Here is a 21,986-nt window from a genome sequence, read left to right as displayed (position 1 = left end):
TAAGAGTCTCTGTGAAATGCGTGCGTGTGTGTGTGTTGTGTGTGTGGAGAGACTGCAGATGATTTGAGGTGTGCTTCACTGAGTACCTAGGCAGTTCTGGGCCTAGTTAGTGACTGATAAATAATTGTTTAATAGAAAGTAAGTTAGGCCATACAGATTGCCTGAATTTGAGGTTTTCACCTGGTCTCTGAAGGCCTTGTGGGTTCATTGGAAGCTCTGAATTTTTTCTGTAGGAGGGTGGTTTGCAGGAGTTGTTAGCAGAGCATGTTTAAGTTGCTGTTCAACTCTTTCTACAACCACCTGGACAATGTGTTCAGTACCCAAGGGAAATCAGGTCCGAATGAAACCTTCCAGAGTGGTCCCCTATCCTATCCTGGAGCTGATCAGAGATGCCCATCTTCAGATATTTTGATAGCACTGAGGTTTCCCAGGGCCTCTGGTGGTTCTGCTGATGAATAATTTTGTGTGTTCAATTAAACAGGTCCTCTCTACATGTAGAGGAGGCCTGTTTACTTGTTCTGGCTGCTGAAATATACTAAAACTCACTAAGGGCATGATATACATAGCTACTAGAGTGGGGAGAAATGCATATACACGTTTGATTTTCTTCCCTATGAGAAAATTCTGATTTTGGCTGTTTTCCCTGGGGTGGTTTGTGTTGGAGGCAACTCCCGCCACTGAGGCAGAACACCTGGAAGCAGTGGACATCTGTCCCATCCTGGAGAGGCTGAGAATGTCTAGGTTTCTCAACAGCTCTCTCAGAAAGTGACTCACGACTGCCTCTGTCATTATGTCTATGAAGTCTGTTCATCTGCAAGTGGTTCTTGACCCTGGCTCTGTATCAGAATTACCTGGGGAATCTGGATTTTTTTCTTTTTTCTTTTTTTTAACAGAAACAGAAATACCAGGGACCTACATCCCAGATATTGTGACTTAAGTAATCTGGGGGGGTCTGGACACTGATTGTACTTTTAAAAAGCTCCCCAGATGATTTTAAATTGCAATCAGGACTTAGAAGCATTGCTCTAGATGAAGGGTCAGCAAACTTATCTGTAATGGGCAAGATAGTAAATATTTTAGGTTGTGCAGATATACGATCCTGTCACAATTACTCAATTCTGCCATTGTAGTGCCAAAGCAGCCATTAATGAGTCTGACTGTGTTCCAGTAAAACTTTATTTATTAAAAGTGGCAGGCTGAATTTTGCCCCTGGGCCATAGTTTGTTGATGCCTACTCTAGAGTCTAGACTATCACCTTCATGAAGACAAGGCTCTGTGCTTACAATGTTCAACTGCAGGTCGTTAGCACCATGGTCTGGCGTGAAACAGACAATCCATAAATACTTATTAAGTTAAGTTGGATTAAGTGAATTTCTCATGGAGAAATACCTGAGAAGGAGATAGAGTGGCTAGCCTTGGGAAAAATGTATAGAATTTTGGGTGAAAAATGTTTATGGCTTAATAGTTTCAGACAATTTATGTAAAATCCGGTTGAAACTTTGTTAAGGCTTGTTGAATTTTCTAGTGAAACTTCTCAAAATGGATTCATATTAAGGAGTGTGTGTGTGTGTGTGTGTGTGTGTATGCGTGTGTGTGTGAGAGAGAGAGAGAGGGACAGAGAGAGGTTTTACATAATTTTTATTTGGCTGTGCCTATAAAAATGTATAGTCAACCAATCATTTTATGAAAAATTTGTTGTTAGTTGACTGAATTGCTGAGCCCATTTAGTCAAATCCATGCCTTGTAACCCTACGTTAACAAAATCATTGTGTTTAAATGTTCAGAATAAACCAGTTAGAGAAAATTGGAGTTGTCTCTGTAAGTCTTGCCTTGGGCATAAGAAGCATGTGTCAGCAAATGAATGCCCAAGGACAGTTGGTGAGCCACTGGGCAAGAAGGGGACATTCATGGCCATTGTGTCATGGCCTCAGAAATGAGCAAATGACCACAGAAATGAGGACACTGAGGTGATAACCAGAGATTAGTTTAAAAAAAGAATAGCAGAATACATGGGAAATTTCTAGAAGAAGTCACTCTTGCATATAGATGCATAGAAAACTAGTCCAGGCATCTATTCTCTTCTTTTCTTTGGTCAAATGCCTCAGCCTTATTTATTTATTTGTTTATTTGTTTATTTATTTATTTAAAAGATGAGCGGTAAGGGGATCTTAACCATTGACTTCATGTTGTCAGCACCACACTCTCCCAAGTGAGCTAACCAGCCATCCCTATATAGGGATCTGAACTCATGGCCTTGGTGTTATCAGCACCACACTCTCCCAAGGGAGCCATGGGCCAGTCCCTCAGTCTTATTTTTAATCCAAGTCCATTCACCAATTGCAATACAGAGACATCTTTTATGTGAACTGTCTCTTCTCTCGGAGCAAGAGTTTGGAATTCCTTGATTCAGCCGTCCTAGATGTGGAATGGCATTGTGTACGAACAGTTGCATGACACCAATATCTTGGGCCTCAACTAGTCTTTGGAAGGAGAAGATGACAATCGGAGACATCTAACTAACTAGGATTACCTTTCTGAGGCCCGCAGGCACACACAGAATGTTTCATCTAAAACCCTTCCTTGATTTGGGTGGAGACTTTGCATACATAATAATCTGTGGCTCAGATGGATTCTGGAAAGAGTTTCTTGCAATAAAGCCCTTGTGTGGATACATTATAAAGAGAGGAGTGTGTGGCAGGGAAGTCATGCTTATGAGCAGTGGATCACTGTCCATTATGAGAAGGTGGGGATCTGTCATTAGTGAAGAGCTTATTGGAACAAAAGGGAGCATATCTCATGCATCACAGCAGGGGGAGGATTTTAAAGTTATGATGGAAAACTAAAATTGCTTTGGAAAATTTAAACTGTTTTCCTTTCCCCACATATGACTATCATGTTGAATTTCTTTAAGGCAGTAAGCTATTGTTTTACTCAGGACAGAACCTGGAGGGGTGCGTGTTTTTAGGTTTCTGACACATTTTTGTCTGATTGTTAATGTGAGTCTTTTGGGAAATACGCTTTTCCGTGCATGTGTCCTGTATTGTCTTTCCTCTTTCCCTCCTCCTCCCACCCCTTCTCTTTGCTGCAGAGGTAGCAACCCTCCTGCTATTAGCAAGATGTCTATTATAGTGTCGTTAAAAAAGACATAGTCAGTGCGAGGAATGACTCATGTCATGGAGGACTTAATAATTCACTGTAATAAAAGTATAAAGTTTTATGATAAACCACTCTCAGGGGAGTTAAATATAATCCTTAGCGGGTCACACTCTGACTACAAAGCTTACATTTGTAATGGTAATTTGAATTTACTACATCGCCTTTAGTTTTTAAGCGTTTGTGTGTCATTAGACCTTATAAATTGATTTATATGTTTCAACTCCAGTATAATTCTGCATAAAGGTACAATAAATTTTATGGATTGGAGATATGGCATCTAAAACATTTTAATAAAATTATTATTCTAAATTCACTTAAATGGCATTGATGAAAAGCAGCAGCCAAGATGCCAACATTTCGGAACTTTTATGGATGGGAGGAGGTGGGAATGGCAGCTGCAGGTGGGGGTGTTGCTGGGTGTCACTCCCATCTCCCTTCCTTGCTTTGTCACAAATAGGGCCCTCTGGGGCTGCTCTTGAAAGGGTGCCCACTGCCATGCGACCTGCCGTGTGGGGACATCAAAGCTCTGGATAATGCACTGATGATGAGTTTGCAAGAGAGAGGAGCCGATTGCATCTCTCAGAAGGACTTTTCTGTTATCTGTGGGACCAAATGAAATTTCCTGTCTTTCCAAGGAAGCACAAGGAAGCTTGTCCAAGGCAGCAGCTTTCCCACTAGGAAATAAGAACTGATCACCTATTCCTTAATTTATTTTCCCCTCCAATTTCTGCAGGTAAGATAGTAAAACAAAGAAGAAGAGGAAGAAAGAAAGAAAAGAAAAGGAAAACTGCTTGGAGAGTGAAATTGGAGGAGGCTGCTGGACCGTCCTGTGGGTATGTTTGGCTGCCCTGGCCCCCAGCCTCCCGTGCCTTTGGTCTCTCTGCCTGTACTTTTGAGGAATGTGTCTCAGCCACATTCTCTCTTTCCTTTCATTATCAGAAAAATAAAGGCCAAATAAACTGAATTATGAAAAATGAAAACCAAAACCCACAAAAACAAAAACCTTATTTATTTCATGGGCTTCCATCCAAATGGCATCAGCACAGCGCCAGCTCTTGAAAGAAAAGGAGGGAAACAACCATCCTCCCTTCCCTTCCCACCATCACCCCAAGTCCCCCTATTAGTTTTTCACTTTTTCACTTTGGTATTATTTCAATTAGCCAGCTAGGAGTGAGTTGATTCTTTATATTTTCCTCTGACTTTGCAGATTTGGGGGCAGTTGCTCACTGGCTCCTGTCTTTTTAGAACTTTGTTTACATTTGGCAGTGTGCTTGTAAGTCACTAAAAGGAACACTGAATTTGGCTAAAAATACTTAATAAACTATACCGTCTATTTTGGGGCTTTAAGTAATCACCCGGTTACATATATTTTTTTCTTTTTTGAATACAACGTCCCCCGAAGCTAGTGGAATTTCAGTGCAGATCTTCAAAACCCCTTGTGTCTAATCCTGTGTATAGACTTTTCCATAACGAACCTTAGAGGTCCTGGCCTTTTCTGATGGACAGTTCTCATTGTGTTCCCTGTAGCACTTGTGCATTGGAAAAGCTTTATCCCTTCATTGGGGGTGGCTTTTTTTTTGTTAGGAAAGCACCAAGGTAAACCTCCAGGGGCCTCCGGGCTTAGTGGGTGTGTCACTGTTAAATGACCCAGCCAGCTGGACAGGTTGAGGTACAATTTACTGGAAATATATTCAAAGTGTCTTGGGAAATGATTCATAGAAATGTTCCCACTGCTGGTGTGATGCAGATTAGAACCCCAGTGTGCAGCCGAGAAAAAATGAATTGTAACAAGAAACCCCTGATGGCACAGGGATGGCTTGTGGGAAGGAGCGTGGAATTCAAGGAACTGCAGGGAGAAAATTCAGCCTCTGGCGGCTTTCTGTCTAGGCCCAAGCCAGGTCTGCACAGTGCAGGGAACTGGACAGGTTGGGGCACCTCCCTATGACAACTGAGATCTGTGTGCATTTTCCAAGTAGTTGAGGTGTCAAACTGCATTCTCTTGTCTCTTCACCCAAGAGAATATAGTAATATCCCAAGGGAACCAGACCTAGCAGCCTTATGTACAGACAAACTAACAGTCACTTGTACGATGTGATCTGTGCAGAGGAAAATACTTTCTGGCTGGTGTGGCCACCTTTCACCATTTCACCCAAAGCAGGAACTCTCCAGGAATCCCTATTTGAAATGCAAATGGCCTAGAGAAAGGGAATAGACACCTATCAGTCATTGTCACAATGGTGAGAATTAGTGCCATCTAGTAAGCTGAACAATCAGGACCCTAAAAGAGTGGGACACAAGACAGAGGAATTTTGATGAGTAGACAGAATTTCTCTGGAGTTGTTTAAGTGAGGCAAGCCAGGGTGGGGCACTGTAAAGGGAGTCTGGGGTCACGAGGAAGGATTCAGAAAGCTGGTGGCGGGGGGAACCGCAAAGAATGGAGAAGGAGCATGGAAATGAAATGTACAAGGGTGCCAAAGCAAACTCGACCATTCTCAGGCTTTACCTTAGAATTGTCCTTCAAGTGACATGGGCAGTTCCACAAATCTTGTCCCTATAATTTTGTCCTAGAAATCTTACCTAGTATCTCTGAAATTTGCTCAGCCCATTGGCAATTGGCCTTGAGCCCATTAAACTATAAACTAAAAACAATGTTTATTAAACACATGTGACAGATATAAAAATAGGCAAAACATGTTCATATATGCCCTTTTGATTATTTTTATGATCTGCCTGGCACATAGTAGATGGTCAATAAATGTTTATTCAGATGAATTGAATGTGTGGAACAGGCATTCATATCATTCTCATTTTATGGATAATGAAATAGAGCCTCAGAGGGGTTAAGTGAGTTGCCCAAGATCAGGCAACTAATCGGTTCCTCTTTGCAATACCCCACTTTAGCCTGCCCTCCTTAGGTAGCTCCAAAGCAATCGTTCTGCTTTCTAGTTCCGACTCCAAGGTCAGCTCTCCTACATTGCCTCCTTTTTGAAAATAGCACGAGGCAAGGCTCTTTGTGCTCCATCCTATTAAACCAGGTACCTGTAGAAAAATTGAATGTGATATGCAGGGAAGTCCTTGACCTTTCAATTCCAACCTGCTGAGTCTGCTGGACTTCTAAGTCCCCAGCTGCCCAAACAGATACACTTTTAGGCAACTTAAGGTCTTGAACAATTCTGCTTCTAGAATCTTATTTTAATAGAATAATCAGATACAAGGACAAAGATGATTTTATAGGGATGTTTATCACAGTATTATTTTTTATTGGAAATAACTTAAATGTCTAAGACTGGAATCAATGGCCCATTTTCTTCCATCATGTGTGATAGGGTAGGTTTATTGGGAGAACTGCTTGTACCATGAGTTGGGTCCCAAAACGGCGAGGTCAGACACTTACATGATGCAAAAAGTAGCTGGTCCATTCAAAGAAAGAAGAGTTGATGGAGAAAATACCCTCTATATTGTCAAGGAGCAGTTTAAAGCCAGGAGCAGACTGCTGCATGGTAAAGGCAAATCCAAAGTGGAGCTACAGGGCCTCAAAACACTGGTGAGTGCTCTCATGAAAGGCACGATGTCTTGGCATCAGGTTGGCTGAAAGTTAGAGATGGCCATGCATATCGCAAGTTGTCTAACCTTGACCACAAAAATTTGTTTCTGTCATTTCATTCGACTCACTTCCTACCCCAACTCAATCTGGGCCACCAGACATTGTTCTCTCTGAGATATTTCAGACCTCAGAGTAATCTGGTGGCTGTTTAAATGGGGTTTTCTACAGCATCCTCTTTTCTCTTCTTTTTTATTGCAGACTCAGTTTGATCCGTAAACATTTGCAGGTAATTCTCAAACACTACAGCTGAGATATAAGGATGATGACATTTCTTAGGGTTATTTTTTCTTTGAAATGCACTGTGGCTTAATTATTCCACACTATTCCTTTCAAGTATTATAAGTTAAATATATATATATATATATATATTTTTTTTCCCCACTCGTTTCTGTATGTGTGTATGTGTATGCATGTCTGTAATGTGTAACAGTGAATATACCTAGAGGAAGGTGTGTGACCCTCTAGGACTGCACCATCCCCCAGTTGGAGCTATTAGCCACTTACATGCACAATTAACCAGCTGATTCTTAGATTGAAGGCTGAGGAAGTTAATTGCAGGTGCAAAAATTGTACCCAGATAAAAGGAGGTTGGTATGGACATTTAATCTTTAAACCTTCTTCAGGGTGAGTAGGTATTATTTATTTACTTTACTTATTTATTTTATTTATTTTTGACCCAGCTTACTGGTTCACTTTTTATCATAATTACTAATAGTGTCCAGTGGAATGCCCTACTTATTCCATAAATAGCTTTCACCAAATAACGTTCCATTCACGTTCTGGCACAGAGGTCTGTTGTGGGCTCTTTCTCTCTGCACAGTGAGTTTTTTTCTTAAATCTAGAAACCTAAAATAATTTATTGGGACATAGGAATGGTGTATGTGCATATATGTGTGTATGTGTATTGAATATCTTAAGAATTATCCCTGGGTAGGGAATTCATATGTATTGATAGTCTGCTTTGTGCCAGGCACCTTCATCGATTATTTTATTTGTCTTCTCAACAATCCAGCGAGGTTGGTAGATTATTTCTATTTAACACATGAAGTTACTGAGTTTCTAAAAGTGCCTGAGCTCACACAACTTGCTCGGGGTCACACTGCTCATTTCAGGTGCATTTGATGTCAAATCCCAGCTCTCTGCATTACTCAACATAACCTTTCAGCTTGGTAAAATTCCATGAGTCAGATGAAAACTGTCATTCTTACATCTCTGAGTAGGTATGGAATGCTATAATTCAAAACATCTCTGGAAGTTAGAGCTAGTGGTAGTAAGACTAAACAGATCCCTTCAGACGGCCTGGGTAAACAGGCCATCTAGATGTTGCCTGCAGGATTTTTCACAACTGCACAACGCTGAAGCTGAGAAACATGTTTGGTGCATTCTTTTCTGTGCTTCTCTTCCAATTTTCATAGCCACTTCTCTGGCATTCCTTCCTCATCCTGCCCTTCGGATGTCCTGTGGTTCATCCCTTCTCCAAGGACATCCCCTTCCAGCTCTGCCCTCCCTACGTAGCTTTCTATGATCTGGAGCTTCCTTGGGGCTTCCCTTCCCATCTCCACCTGCCCTGTTCCTTACTGAAAGTACAACTCCAATAATTGGAAGTAAGTAAAACTCTTATGTTCTTGCTTCTCAGACTATGCTATGTTTTCTAGATAGTTAATAAAGTAATTTCACATGAACATGGAGATTGGTAGATGCTAATGGATTAATAAATCATGGTGCAGTCACTATTTCCCACTATCAGTTTCCTCCTTGGAAAAATGAAAGGGCAGGACTGAAGAAGCTCTAAGATCCCATCTTTTCAAATTTCATTTTCAGTCTATGATCCATGAACCTGCACACGTTATTCTTACATTTTGACAAGGGATTTCTATGTATAATGGATCTTAATTAAATGAGTACTCTTTCCTCTTCCACCCCTTAAGTGGAATGCCCCAGGTTTAATGTGTGGCCATGTCTCCTCTTGTGGGGGATCCTCATGAGCCCACATTTAGGCTGATGACTCCTATATCTCTGTTTCCACTCTGCCTCTGACCTCGAGCACCAGATGTCTACATGTAACTGTCTTCTGGCTATTTTTATTTAGGTTTTCCATAGTCCCCTCAAATTTTCTAAATACAGAACAGAATCATCATTTCTGCAAGCTCCCAACCAGCTCTTCCTTCATTATTCACCCTCTCTGTGAATAGTGCTACTGTCCTTGTCACCCACTGGAGAAGTTTTCTTGTGGTCTTACATTCTTCTCCTTTCTCACCTCCTGCAACCACTCTGGTCAGCACAACCTGTTTATTCTTTATCTTAAACTTTGCTTTCATCCATTCAATGCCCTTAACTATACAGAATAACCCCCATCACTTTTCTTAGAAACTATTACAACGACCTTGTACAAGTTTCCTATCATCTAGTGCTGTGTTATGTCAAATCTTCCTGTCATGCCCCCCACCCCCCCTCAGGTTTGGTGGGAGAAGGAAATAAGAGCGGGAGCATGAACATGCCTTGCAAAATTTAGCGTGTTCTACTAATATGCTTTATTATGTGTTGTGTTCTGGAAAGACAGAGAACTGATTTTGGCTTCTAAGTCTTTGTGTGGCTTCCTGGGTCTAGAGTGATTCTGTTTTCTCCCCTCTTCTTTTTAAAACAATAACCCTTCTCCAAGGCCTAACACAAGCCCACATCTTCCAGAACTATGACCTGATCATCTCTACTTGCTGTAACATGTCTTCTCTCTAAACACCAATGCTTCAGCTGTTTGAGCTTCATTAATTACACTCTTGAACTGCTATTTGATTTCCTGGATCATGGTTTGCTCTCCACCATCAGATTGGGCTGTAAGTCTACTTGAAGTCAGGGACCATATCATATTTTGCTATGAAGCACATTCAAAGATGGTCAAAAACACTTGATTGATTTGTTGGATGGATAGATGGATGGAGGGACACTTAGGTGGGCCTCCCTTTGATTTGGCTTGGGATTACAAATCTGGCACACTGCAATCTGTATAAGAAGGAGAATTATTATGTTCCTCTGTTACAGAGACCCAGCTGTCCAACTAAAGGAAGAGCATCTGGATCCTGAACCCTGACTCCACTCAGGTGCAGTGCAAATGAAGCTAGTGGAAATAGCATGAGCCAATAAATTTTTGACACCTCTCACACCTAGTGCTTTTCTTCCTTTCTTTAGCAGTGGTCCAGGAAAAGATTGCAGAGTCAATGTACAAGGCTGGAGCTATGTGTAAGGTGAATAGTCAAGCCAGCTTTGTGTCTCTCTCTTTAGCATGAGTTGTAGCCCATTGTTTCCTCTGCCCGTATGGGTGCATTCAACACTTCCCCAGCAAATGTGGTCAGTGTCCCTTCCTATTTTTCCACATACACAATTGGACAATAAACGAAACCATGAAAAATCCACAGTGCCAGAGGTCTTCATTTCATTGCCGATTTTAAATGAACCTTGATGCATAGGATGAAAAGAGCCATTAGCAGGAAAGAATTTAAACTACATTAGAAGAGGGAGAAAATTGTCCAACATTTGGTCAATCAGATGAGGTAAAAGGGAATGCGGGTGGGGGCAAGCTATCAGGGAAGGAAAGCTTCCTTGCACAATGAGCAGGCACGGGGTGGAATAAAGTGGCAGTGGGTCTGGAAACAAATATGTGCAAGCTACCAGGTGGGAGGACAATTCTTTTCTTACAGTTAAAAATCATTACAAATACCTTCATGCTTCTCCCTCTCTGCTCCCAACTATGTTTCCCCCCTCTTTTGATTCTCCTTCTAAGGAACTTAAAGCATATTTGAGGTGCTTAAAAGAAGCCTTCAACTACTGTTTAACAAGTCAATACTAATTATTGTTTAGCACTGGATTATGGGCCGGATCATGGAATTAAAACAGAGCTGTTAGGACACCTTTGTACCTGGCAAAGAGTTAATGAGCACATGCTGGGTCCTGTAGTAACTGCCAAGCTGGTTTACTATTTTATTTCAGTGGCGCAGGAACAAAATCTAATAAATCGTTTTACTTTTATCTTGATGCTTCCCTTCCTTCATTAGGAAAATGAGGAAGCTTCATTGTAATGTTTATCATAAATCGAGAAATTATTTTTTATATTGTTCAATTAGTTGGTTATCTACGGAATGGTGTGGATGTGTGTATTGGAGGAAAAAGGAAATTATAAGCAAAGCTGGTGTCAGCAAAGGGTACTGGATTAACGACAGAGGAAGAGGAAGACAATGGATAGTGACTGGACTCTCATGACTGTGTGTGTGTGTGTGCGTGTGTGTGTGTGTGTGTGTGTGTGTGTGCGCGTGTATGGATATACATTATAGACAGCAGACAGAGTGTGTGTGTGTACATTTGTGTGTGTGTGTGTGTGTGTGTGTATACATACAAATATATGTATAGTTTGGCAGACTGCTTTCCTGGATATGAGGGGAGGCGGGGTTTCAGCCTGCAGACTCAGTCACTTGGGGTTTCTTGTCCTGCACTGCAAGGACAACATGGGGAAAGGGAAGAAAGCTGGGAGGAACAAGGGATGAGTTATGGACAATCTGTTTGTTCTGATTAGATGTCCAGCTGGGATGGCGACCACATTTCCCATAGCAACTCAACTCACCAGATCCCTAAGCAACTAAATGGTCATGGCTTTGGGGTCCTGCTGACTGGAGCAGGATTTGAACCAGTGACCTGTAAGTGAGAAATGCTATTTGCTATTGCTAGGTGCATGTGCTGTTTAGCTTGACCCTCTCACCACCCCCCACTGGCTCCTCAAAATTAACATTTAGATATGTTCAGCACTGAAATGTAGGGTGCATATGACTGTCCCACTAAATCTGGTGATCAGATCTAAAGCTGATTTTAAAAGACTTGGAAATATGTGATGTATAAACTCTATAAATTTTAATTTTCTTATGTGAAAAAAAAGCAGGGGATATGCTCTATGCATATGTGAAGGTATGTAAAGTATAATGTGTAGCTTAATAACTGATTTAATTTTTCTTTCCTTTAAGTCTTATTACTTCAGTAATTTACAGTATTGGAGTTGCTTTGTGGGAACTAGGAGTCTGTTAAGATTTGTATCTTATGAAGTTGGCATTACACATAATACATATTTTAAAAATCTCTTAAACTTTAACCTTAGTATTGCATAAAGGTGCAGGGGATCAATTAGAGATAAAAAGAGGGGAGATCTCACAGGACTTGCAAACCTATTGGCAGTTTCTCAAGGTACAGTATTGGGTCTGTATATATTGGTATTTCACTTTCCCTGGCTCAAACAAGGAGAAACATTGAAATTGATTTTATTTGAAAGCAAGAGATGGGGCCAAAGGGGAACTTTTGGCCTCCGTTTTTTGCTTTCAGCCCATATAAAGTAAGCATTCTTATCAGAGGTGTTTAATGGTGTACTCAGTCTTTTTTTTTTTTTTTTTTTTAAATACAAGTGTGAATGGGTGCCTCAGGCAAAGCAAGCCCCACCTCTCAGAACCTCAGAGGCTGTGGGAATGATCCCTGCCCTCCAGACCCATCCTTAATTGGCCTATAGTACAAGAAGCAATTAAAACCAAGGGTCTGATTCATAAAATGTGAACATGCTATTTAAATGTGTGCAAGGAGATTTCTGTTCATAATGCCAGGATAGAACTAGCAAGGACTTTGTTTTAATCCTCTAAACCCACTTTTTATAAATTTACCTTTCTCTTCTCCTCTGGGCCCTATGTTCCCTCTATCCTTTGTCTGACAAATCTAAAGCTAGTTTCAGGGCCAAGGATGTGTTCAAGTGCTGGGATACCTTGCCTTGATGACCTGCCGACCTGGACCACCCCTACCCCTCTTCCCTTAGCTGAATGATTAATCATGATTTTTACATGTCTATTCTTATTACTTAAAATTTGCCCACCAGTATATGGAATGAAGACTCCAGAAAGTGAGTTGAACCTTGCTGTCTGCAGAAATTGAAGCTAAGGGAAAGCTGCCAGACCCTGCCAGAAATAAGCATCAGAAATGAGCTGTGAGAGGAGAAAGTACCCCAGAATTCCAAGATGTTTAATTACAATACCAGGGAAACCCTCATTTGCACAATCACTATTTACATTTTCCCACAATTTATACTTCCCTTATGCCCACCCCTCCACCGCATGCTATTAAACTCTTAATGTTGCTAATATACTGAGTTTCTGAAATTTGTAGGAAATTCTAAGTTGAACATGATTCTTGGGAAGTATTTCATAAATTTCTCTATTATTTGTTTTAGAAAAAAACTCTGAGAAACAAAGAGAGTCTCTTGTAGGAGATACTAATTAAGGCTTAGAAGTCATACATGTTTTAGTTCAACGATAATTCCAAGCACAAGAGTCCATTGGAGATGTCTTTTAGACTAATGTCCAGCCCTAGGAAAGAATTGTGATAGTACGCCCTTGAGAATATTGTGTTAGCTGTCTGGGACAAACTAAGTTGACAAATAATCACTTGATTCAGTTCTTGTGTTTGCTTTGTTTAATAAACAATAGTCTTATCCTTTATTATTTCCTGCAGTTTATATTATACTGCAATTCACAAAGTTTTAATTTATTTTCTAGAACAGTGCAGTAGGCCTCATTACCTTGGACTGTTTTTTTTTTTTTTTTTTTCTCCAGCCTTTTGAATGGGACGGGAGTTTATCAGGCACTTCAGCCTAGTGAAGGGCTGCATCTACACCACACCAAACCACCGGGCAGAAAGTGAAAAAATTCAGTCCATCTCCCAGATGGCTCCAGATGCATGGCATTGTGTAGACAGAAACAGCCAGATGGCTGAATGGATTTTTCACTTTCCATCTGGGTGCGTGACATGGTGGAGATGCAGCCAAAGCCTTCAGCCAAGAGAAAATGCCAGCCAAGGAGATGAGGTACTGCTACTTTCCAGGCACCTAATTCCTACTGGGTTGCATGTGTGACCTTGGTTTAATTTATTCTTTCAGAACCAGGTCACTCTTGTGGGAGCACTGACTGGCAACCTCTAGAAATAAAGAGGGCGGCAGACAGACCCAAAGGGACGTAGAGAATGTCTCACTGCTTTCTTACAAGGATGGGTCTTTCACTGACTTGGTGGGAATGGCGACACTTTGGGAAAGCCTTTTCCCTCCAGCTCTCTAGAGGCCAGCAAGCTGAAGTCTCAACAAAACACCAGGTGAGTGTGAAAACATCAAGGGGCTGCTGTCCATCATGGGCATCACTAAATCTTTTTGAACAACCCTGGGCAGTGAATTATGGAAGCATGGAATTGACTTACAGTTTATTTCTAGTAACAGGCAGTTACTATGTCAAATCTGAAACCATTCAGAAAGCCCTATAAAAATATATGACAAAGTAACAGGCTATCTCTAGCTCCTTTTAGCATGTTTATGAGTTTTAACTGCATTGAGCTTGTTTATAGAAACGAACACAGGGATTTTTTATGTCTTATTCCTTCTCTCTCTCCCTGCTTTGCAACCCCCTCTTTTTTTGACCATGGGGTGGTATCCAAAGCCTTTGTAACGTTTGAACTCCCAAGCGGAGTTGCCATTCTGTTTAAAGGCAATTTTATTGATGAGCATACAACTTCTATTTTTTTGGAATGGCTGAAGTTCTTTTGTTGAGGCACAGGATAGTTAAATGACAGTTGCAAAAGAAAATCATTTCCAACTTACCTTTCACCCACTCTTTCCCCCAACGCTGTTTGACACTTACTGAGAAACTAATTGCAGCCTGAGTGGGGCCATGGGACAAATGCTGCAATCCAGGCATAAAGCAACACCAAATATAATAAGGTAACATATTGTTAAAAGTCAATACCCCAAGTCTAACAATACGGTGTCACAGACTCATAAGCGTGTAACCATATAATACATAATTGTCATCTGCAGAGGAAAGATCTAATTTTGATAATGCATATTGAGATCGGTTGTCTGAAAAATACTTATGGCTCCAGAAGGTTTGACAGTCCTGAATATCACATAATAGCATGTAGCCAAGGAACATGGGATGAAGGGAAGAAAAAAAGACTCTATTCCAGAATGCAAGCACTCCCACTCACAGTTTTATTTTTAAAAGAACACGATTCTGCTCAGACAATGAGCAAGCTTACTGTGAAGAGTGATTTCTTCCTGGGTTTCCGTATCTGGAATCTGTGTGTGTATGTACTTGTGGGTCCTACTCCATCCTCTGGGGTCTGAGCTATAGGACCTTTCTTTGGCAGGCACAAGTGTCCTGAGATCTCAGACTTCTAAGGACTTAGTAGAGGTTTAAATTTCAAAAAAATTAAGCAGAGTCAACTGATTCTTGAAGCATACTATCTACTACCTACTATAATACCTCAATTCTTGGAAATATCTTTTCAGCAGTTTAAGAAATATGTGGTCAGCATCTTTGTTTTAGTCTGCGTGTAGACTTAACATATTTTTTCTTTCTTTTTCTCCATAAAAAGCTGTTTGTAAATTAAATACATACCTTCCAACCTATGATATGTTAGAGCTGAGGAAATATTATAACAATAGATATACTAGCTATCATTTTGGGCACATGTGGTGTCACTAGATAAAAGAACACCTTTGAGAAGTATCATTTCATTTCAATCTCTTATCAATCCTATGGAAGAGCTAGTTTTATTCCCATTTTACAGATAAGGAAACTGAGGCCCACAGTCACTGAGTTACATTAAAGGTCCTCTTTCCCCTGTAGTTCAGGATCTGCTCATCTCTGAATGTATTACCTTCATAGCAAGGTGCAGGGCGACGGGGTGCTTTGATCCCATACACTCACTGACTCTCGAATCTCATTGGCTCCGGTAAGTTCAGGCCTCAATTGGTCTAGATGTAACTCTCCTAACTAGAAGATTTGCACATGTTTTAATCTTCTGGAACATTTGTTTATATCTTTTGTCTCAGATCATTCATCTGAAGCTGCCCTATCAATATATGTTTGTGATCCTATCTCAAATCCCTAGATTTAGCTAGATCAAGTCTTCTTGAGTGTTGGGGGTCTTTCTGTGGCCCTTCATTTATCACACTATCAAGGTACTTAGTCTGCATATAGTGTGTGAACATTAAATATGAATACAAGTGCATACCATTAAAAATATCAGACCAGTACCTTTTAAAGATAGTGTAAGTAACCTTGACACTGTCAACTTTGCTTCATGACAGCATCTTACTCCATGTAGCAACTTTCCTCTTGAGACCCACTCCTTCATTTATTCACTCATTCCTCTCTTTATAAAATTTTTATTGTACGTGGTTCTATGGGCAAAGCATTGGGTCAAATGCTCTGGGAAATATAGAAAAAAATAAAACCTCTGTCTTTGAAGAGATCATAATCTAGTTGCTACAATCACACAGATTTAAATATTAGAGGAGACAGTAGATGTGTAAAGGCTGCATAAAGGCTGAGATGGTTATTATTATTATTATTATTTAAATACCTATCATTCAAGGCAATGAATGTTCATTGCTCTAGGAATTTAGAGAAGGGAACATATTGACAGAATGGTTGGTGATGGAGTTTGGATATATTGTCCTCCCAGAACTCATGTGGAAATCTGATCTCCAACATGGCAATGTTGGAAGCTGTTTGAGTCATGGGGGCAGATCCCTCATGAATGAATTAATGCTCTCCCTAGGTTGGGGGAATGAGTGAGTTCTCACTCTATAAGTTCCCATGAGAGCTGGTTGTTTAAAAGACTCTGGCACCTCTTCTCTCTCTCTTGCTTCTTCTTCAGGTGATCTGCTTGTACCTGCTGGCTGCCTGCCACTTTCTGCCATGAGTAGAAGCAGCCTGAGGCCCATGTCAGATGCAGCTGTCCCAGAATTGTAAGCCAAATAAACCTCTGTTCTTTATAAATTACCCAGTCTTAGGTACTTCTGTTATAGCAACACAAAAAAGGACTAATACAGTTGGAGAGGCATTTATTTGAGGTGAGTGTTGTACATGTGGCAGTGAGGAAGGACATTTCAGACAAGGGAATGCAGAAGAAAGTGAAGGTCTTGTTCAGCAGTCATTTCCATTTTAGCTGAAGTTGGAAGGCCGGTGAGGGAGTGACCACAGACGAATGACTTGCTTGAGCAGAATCATGGCTGCCATCGACTGGCAGGCCCAGGTGCTTAGGGAGCTGCCGCCAAGAGTGTCTGAGGAGGGAAAGGCTTGATCAGGTCTGTGGTCTTGGGCCATTAGCTTGGCTTGGAGTGTGGACAGTACAATTACAGGATCATGCAAGCCCGGGACAGGAAGTATTATGAGAGAATGAGAAACATCACTCAAAAGGACCCTATTTTGTTTGCATATGTTTAAAATATTTATAGAGATGGAAATAATTACTCCTTAAAAACTGGAATTGTTAAAAGCAGACAGTAAGTGCTAATGACTAAATGGCTGATGTAGCTGGGAATCTTCATATGTGTTCAGGATGTGATCATTAGAAATTCAGGAGGGCCAGGCCGGGGTGAAGAAGTGGGCAACTTCGGCACAGCGTACAAAACTGAATTGGAAGGTGGAGCCTGGAGGCAAGGTCCTCTACAGATTGCAGGTCCATGGAAACGCATGTCCTTGGGATTCTCTGAGAAAAACGGGGAAATAGGGAGGAGCATGGCAAGAAACCAACACTTAAGAAGTTCCTCCTTGTCAGGCAGAATGGTGCTGGCTTTTTCTTTTTTACTGTGACTCCTCAAATCCTCCAACACTCCAGTGAAGAAATTGTTATTTCTACTTTACATGTGAGTCTCATGAATGAAGTCTCAAAGAATTTAAATAATTTTCCCAAGTTATAAAACCAGATTTTGTGTTGGGTTTCATCCCAAGGATCTTTCAAGCCCTAAACCCATGCTTTCCTCACTGCACGTGACAGTGTTATATTGACATGTCCGATCACCGCCTGCTGTTCAGGAGATTAGAGCCTCTGAGATGGTGAATACCTACCACCCACATTGCTCATACACCATCTAGATCTTACCTCTCCACCGTGATGGGAGGAAATGGGAATGTCAGTCCCTCTGTGGGGGACGGAGCAGAGATGACCCAGGCCCTCGTTCTGTGCCTCTTTTCCCCTGGCCTTCAATCTGGGATCAGGAGGCATGAGATGTTCCAGTCAGATGCAAGCTAGGTGGAAGCTTAAATAGGAAACACAGTGAAGAAGGGAAAAGAGAAGCCCTCTGAGGAAGGTTTGCTCCCGTCTAGGTTATTTACTTTCTCTCTGCTCCTCCCAATTCACGAAAGGCTCTACCCATAATAGGGGGCCACAATTGTGTGTCTCTAAGGACTCAACCTGTCATTGATCCATTTCAGAGCTCTTCTTCCTCCTCAAGGGTGGATTTTGGGGTCAAGATGGCAAAGCTGTGAGCTTTCTCTAGAGGCTAGAATAGTGCTTCCTGACATTTTTCACGTCCTGGTACAAATATAAAATGATAATATTTGTAGGATGCTCTGGAGAAGATGGATGAGCGGTTTATAGCTGAGGCTTTGGTCCAGGGCTCTGGCCCCATCCAGTCTTCCAGAGGCCTCACCTGTGACCCATTTGGGACATACAGTGTGCCCAGTGGCTGGATCCTCTGGACTGTCACCCTCAGTTGTGGATTGAAAGATTTATCCTCAGAGGTAAATACAGGCCCTGGCTTATCTGTCATTTCTTAGCTTCTAAGTATTTAAAAAAATAAGAAAGGCCCAAAGTAGGTTTATAAAACTGTGATGCAATGGAAATGTGCTATTCATATGGTAATCACAGGGTCTATAAAATATTTATAGAGTCCAGTGGGACACTAGTTTAAAGCTACATTGTGAGCATCTTTCAAGCCCATCAAGGTATCTTGGTGAGGCTGGTTATAATGTTATAATATCTGGAGAGCATCCCAAAAGTCTACATTTGATGGCCTTGTGAATCTTAGGTTCAGGCCAAATGTCAACCCTCTTACCCCTCAATTCACACAATAAGTCCCAATGGGTGATGATAGTTGTAGACTATGAAGGCATATTAGGTGATGCTAAGTGCAGAGTAAAGCGCTTTTACATGGACTGTTTACTTGAATCCTCACAGAAACCCTAATTATCCTGGTATACAGATGAGTAGACTGAGGCATATTAAATAACTTGCTCAAAGTCACATGGCTGTTGAGTTGGCAGTCTGATGCTGGTTCCATCCACATGTCTAGACTATACTGCCAGAATGCTTAGAGAATTTTCCTCAGATGCAGGAGGAAAAAGAGAAGCAAATTGCAAAGTATTATTTTCTAACAACTGGCCTTAAAACTGACCCCTCAGAGGTACTGACAGTAGAGTAAGAGAGGTAAATATTCCATAGTGCCATAGTGAAGTCCCTTGAATCCCTATGTAGCCAATGGACTATTATTTAGGGTTGTTAGATTTAGCAAATAAAAAAAAATACATGATGCCCAGATAATCTTGAATTTAAAATTAATAATGGATGATTTTTAGTATAAATATGTCCCAAATATTGCATGACACGTACTTACACTAAAAAATAAATAAATAAATAAATAAAAAATCCATTGTTTATTTGAAATTCAAACTTAACTGGGATTTATGTTTGTAACCTGGCAACCCTGCCATTGTTGATACTGTCTTTTGGTAGGTAGGGATTTCCTTTAACATTTATGACTTTTGATAGCACTAGACAAAGGAAAGTATTATTTAAAATGACAAAAGAAATAATTATGATCATAGAATCACAGGGAGCAAGAGAACAGTGGATAATTGTTACAGCTTTCTTGCTCATTGCTAGACAGTGACTGTGTTCATACTGAGACTAAAGTAGGTTTTTGTGTCTTGCCCACAGGACAAATTAGAAGAAGGTGCTGTGGCCAGAAGCCCGGGTGTGGGGAGTCTCAGTGCTGTGAAGAAGTGGGACGTAAAGGAAGAGCAGTGCCATTAATGGGTTTTCCCTGATCTGGATCTTTAGGAGGAAGTTAAGAGGGGACACTGGATAGTTGAGAAGAGGGAAGAAATTCTAAATAGAGGACAGATACAGGAGCCCAGAAGGACAGAATAACAAGATCCTCAGGACTGTTGCAGAGGAAAAGGGGGTCAACTGGCTTGGAAATTAGTCAGAATATACCATGAAAGGCAAAGAAATAATACTTATTGAGTACTGAGTAACAAGTTGTTCTGGGTTGAATAGTGCCCCCCACAAATCCATGTCTACTCTGCACTTGTGAATGTGACCTTAATTGGAAATAGGGTCTTGGCAGATGTAATCAAGTTAAAATATCATACAAAATTAGAATGGACACTAAGTTCAGTATGACTGGTGTCCTTAGAAGAGGGAAATTTGGACACAGTGACACAGAGACATAGGGAAAGGGCCATGTGAAAACAGGCAGAGACTGAAGTGATGGGTCTACAAGCCAAGAAATGCCAAGGATTGCTGGCAACCACCAGAAGCTAGAAGAGACAGCAAAGTATTCTCCCTAGAGCCCTCAGGGATGGCATGGCCCTGACAACATCTTGATTTTGGAATTCTAAACTCCAGAATTATGAGAGGCTATAATCTACCCAGTTTGTTGTAATTTGTTACAGCAGCCCTAGGAGATGAATACAAGTATACACCAAATCCTATGTTATCACCTTCCACAGAGATAAAAAAGTCAAATGTCATTGAGGAAAATTGGGGAGAAAAGATAATTCATCACATGTTCCCTACTTTAATTAGCCTCTAAAACAGGCTTAATCACAAGACTAAGGTTGCTAAACTTCTCCAGTAAAGGGTCAGATAGTAAATATTTCAGGCTGTGCTGGCCATGGGTTCTCTGTGGCAACTACTCAATGCTGCCATTGCAGGGTGAAAGCAGTGTAGACAATACACAAACAAATTCTCCTGTAAAACTTTATTTACAAAACAGGCGGTGGGCTGGTGACATGGATTTGGCCCCCAGGCTGTAGTTTGCTGACCTCAGACAAAAAGCCTGGCTTTTGCAGACCTCCCTTGCCTTATAACTATGAGGACATTCACAGCTGGCTACATTGTCAGAAACTCCACTGTGTGTCCTTGTCTTCTTACATACCTCGTGGCACGGTAAAGTCATGGAACTAATATTTTCTCAGGCCAAACTACATCTCAGTGAGTATGTCTTTCAGTGTTGCGTGCTTCTGCACAGGCTGCCATTGCTCAAGGTGCCGTGGAGGACATGTCTTTTGTCAGTGTGCTCAGAACCAGAACTTGTGTCAGCCACGGACAGAAGACTCATCGCTTCCCAGCCGCACCTCATTTTGAATCCTACATGATATTCTGCCACATGATGACTCACCTTGTTCACTAGGCTTGGTTCTGAGCAACTTTCAACTCATTCCAAAAGTCAAATCCACCCTCAAAAGAGAAAGATTGTTATTTTGGGGTGCTTTCTAAAGAACTCGTGAAAGTGTCTGACAAATAATCCTAATAAAGAGCTCCAAACTCTTCCTGTTCTGGCAGCATCCATTGAGTAAATGCTCAGCTTCCCAGGACAGTGCTCAGGAAAGGATGGAGTCTCAGCTGCATGGGAGAATGGTGCTAGGCTTATTAAATGGTCACTTCCATCATCTTTAAGGCTCACTTTATTCAACTGGCCCAAATGTGGGATGCAGACGAGCACGTACTTGGACATTATGGGCATTAGACATTCCAGAGACTTGGGGACACTTGCCAATTTTACCCATGCAGCCACCAGCTCTACTTCCCAGCCAGGTAACCAACACCTCCGAGAAGTGAGCCCTCCTGGGGGAGCTTTTCTAAAAGCGTCAGCAACTTCCAGGCCTTGATCTTTCTTGGCAGAGGAGCAGCTGTACACATCACAGTTTATCAGTATTTGTGAGATGAGCTGGTTCCCCTGCTCACTGCTGTAGGCACAGGTCTCAGAGGAGTCCTTCTGGCTGAGATTGCAGGACATTTTCTTACCCTCTCCACTTTAGAGTGTTAGTTTCCTACTCACCACAGTGTTCTTTCTTGTTAGAGGGATGCTGAGTGTATGAGAGCAGGTAGCACCTGAGACTCACTTGAAGCATAAGATGTGATTTCACCTCATCTTTTGAGGTGCTGGAGGGAGGAATGCTGGGTTTCCTTCGAAAGTTGGGTCTCAGCTGGACATAGGCAGTGGTCCTCAGACCATCTGTCCATTTCCACTGTTTTTTAAAATTTAAATATAAGGTAATGTGTTAGTTGTATTTTTATACATGTTAACTATATTATAAATGTATATTATAATTACGTTATTATTAATTCTGATAATGATATGATTTTCAAG

This window comes from Cynocephalus volans, chromosome 14, assembly GCF_027409185.1.
Source record: "Cynocephalus volans isolate mCynVol1 chromosome 14, mCynVol1.pri, whole genome shotgun sequence".
NCBI classification, from domain to species: domain Eukaryota; kingdom Metazoa; phylum Chordata; class Mammalia; order Dermoptera; family Cynocephalidae; genus Cynocephalus; species Cynocephalus volans.
The sequence above is the reverse complement of the archived record's forward strand: the minus strand, read 5'-3'. Positions refer to the sequence as shown.